Source organism: Carlito syrichta, unplaced genomic scaffold (genome assembly GCF_000164805.1).
Source record: "Carlito syrichta isolate Samal-C Ts95f unplaced genomic scaffold, Tarsius_syrichta-2.0.1 Scaffold304743, whole genome shotgun sequence".
Classification (NCBI taxonomy): Eukaryota; Metazoa; Chordata; class Mammalia; order Primates; family Tarsiidae; genus Carlito; species Carlito syrichta.
This window is the reverse complement of record NW_007248839.1, coordinates 238,827-241,698: the sequence shown is the minus strand read 5'-3', so window position 1 is coordinate 241,698 and position 2,872 is coordinate 238,827.

Below are 2,872 nucleotides of genomic sequence, written 5' to 3'. Positions count from 1 at the left end.
GGATTACAGGCTGAGCCACCGAGCCCGGCTCCTTTTTTTTTTTTTTGAGTTGGAATCTCACTCCATCGCCCAAGCTGGAGTGCAGTGGCATGCTCACGGTCACCCCAGCGGCCACCTGCTGGGCTCAGGTGATCCTTCCACCTCAGCCTTCCAAGTTGCTGGAACTACAGGTGTATGCTACCACACCTGGCTAATTTTTTGATTTATTGTAGAGATGAGGTCTCACTAAGTTGCCCAGACTGTTCTCGAACCTGTGGGCTTAGGCAAACCCCTCACCTCGGCCTCTCAAAGTGCTGGGATTACAGGCTTGAGTCACTGCACCTGGCTTTTTTAAAATAGAGATGGGATCTTGCTATGTTGCTCAGGCTGGTCTTGAACTCCTAGTCTCAAGTGATCCTCCCACCTTGGCCTCCCAAAGTGCTGGGATTACAGGTGGGAGCCACTGCCCTGGCCTATCTTTCCTTACTGGCTGGTGGGGAAGATCAGAGCCCTGGACTGGGCATCGGAAGACTCTGCCACTCAGCCTGCTGTGTGGCCTGGAGCAAGTCACCTCTCCTCTCTGGGCACTGGTCTTATTCTCTGTCGGGTGAAAGTTTCCCTTAGACTTGTGAGTTTCAACAGTGGAACCTGTTGTTCAAAAGCAGAACCCCAGTGTGTGGCCCACAGGAGGGAGGAGCTCCTCTGATGCAGAGAGTGAGGGGCCTGAGCCAGACACCTCCAGCTCCCAGCCTTGAGATCACCCACTAGCCGGGTCTTGGAGCACAGAGGTTGGAGCCCTGCACCGAGCGTCAGTCTGCAACTCACATCTTCACACCTAATTCTCTAAACATGCAAAACGAGGCTGGGTGTGGTGGCTCACACCTATAACCCCACCGCTTTGGGGGGCTGAGGCAGGAGGGTTGCTTGAGCCCAGGAGTTTGAGACCAGCCTGGGCAACATAGTGAGACCCGTTTCTACAAGAAGAACGAATGGAAGGAAGGAAGGAAGGAAGGAAGGAAGGAAGGAAGGAAGGAAGGAAGGAAGGAAAAATTAGCTGGGCACAGTGGTGTGTACCTGTGGTCCTAGCTACTTGGGAGACTGAGGCAGAAGAATCGCCTGGATCGCCTGAGCCCAGGAGTTCGAAACCAGCCTGGGCAACATAGTGAGACCCTGTCTCTACAAAAGTTAAAAAAAATAGCCAGTTTTAGTGGCACATGCCTATAGTCCCAGCTATTTGGGAGGCTGAGGCGGAAGGATTGACTGAGCCCAGGAGGTGAAGGCTACAGCAAGCCATGATTGCATAATTGCACCCCAGCCTAGGCAACAGATGAGACCCCCAACTAAAAAATAAATAAATAAGAAGGGCAAGTATATATAATCTGATCTCACTCTAGGCATACTTTTTTTTAAATAGTAAAATGTGACTTCCCCTCCTCTGATACTTGCCAGTCCTTAGGGCCTCCCTTGCCTCCTGGCTCTGACAGCCCAGGAATCTAGCTGCTGAACTGACCAAGGTCAGGCCCTGCGGAGGAAAGCCACAGCCCAGCAGTTATTCCATAAGCATTCCTGGTACCTTGTAGCTACCAAATGTGTGGGGGCCTCAGGGAATTGAGACCCGATCCTGGTTCGAGAGCAGCCTGAGTGGGGAGACCTTCCCATGGCTAACCTGGCCTCCATGCTGGGTCTGGGGCCTGAGGGAGGAGGCAGGATCTGCCCGTGGCCTCCAGAGTGGGACGCCCCTTGCTTCTCCTGGCTGTCCCCCTGTCCCATCCCAGTCTGCCTCCAGTACGCCGTGGACTGCCCTGACTCCTTCGGGGCACTGTTCAGCTCACCCTTTTGAACACGTGTGTGTGTGTGTGTGTGTGTGTGTGTGTGTGCGCTCCCCGGCCCCATCTCTGACTCCTCCTACCCACCCCTCCCCCCACGTCCACCCGGAGCTCAGAAAGCTTAGGAGACCTGCCAAGGTCGCACTGCTGGGCTGGGCTTGGCAGGAGGAGGAGGCTGTGGGAGGACGGTCATGCGCCAGGTCCAGGGGGGTTGTTTCACCCCAACCAACAGGTCCTGCTGGTTTGCCATTCGGAGAGAGTTTGGCCCCAATTCCCATGGGCTGGTTAAATGGTAACTTGTCTCTGTGGAAGTGGGACAGGGAACAAGCCACCAGCTGGGACAGAGGAGCCCTGTGAGACCCAGCTAGCTCTGGGAATCGGACTGTGAGCCATGCTTACTTTCCTCATTTTTAAATTCTTTTCCAGAATCTCAGCCGGGCTCGGTGGCTCAGCCTGTAATCCCGCACTTTGGGAGGCTGAGGTGAGTGGATTGCCTGAGCCTGCGGGTTCGAGACCTGCCTAGGCAACTTGGCGAGACCTCATCTCTACAATAAATCAAAAAATGAGCCGGGTGTGGTAGCGCGCGCCTGTAGTTCCAGTTACTCGGAAGGCTGAGGCGGAAGGATCGCTGCAGCCCAGCAGGTCGAGACTGCGGTGGCCGGGAGCGGACACTGCACTCCAGTCTGGGTGACAGAGTGAGACTCCAACTCAAAAAAAAAAAAAGAATCTCTGCCTTTCCCATGTCTTCCTAGCCAGATGAGTAAGAGCGGGAGGAGTGGGGACAGTAAAAACAGAGTGCCACAGTCACCAAGGGCTTTCTTGGGAGATTTCCTAACCAAGAGCTGCTGTGCCCATTTTACAGGAGGAACAACTGAGGCAGAGAAGAATGAGGTCACGATGAGTCACTGGTCTCCCTGGCCTACCTCAGACTTGGCTCAATATGGCTGAACCAAAGAGGGAGAGCAGGCTGGGGGGCCAGGGGCTCACTTATAACCTCGGGAAAGAAATGTATTCTCCAAACAGAGTCCATGGTCCTTGTTGGCCTTAGATGCCACCCCCACCGCCAC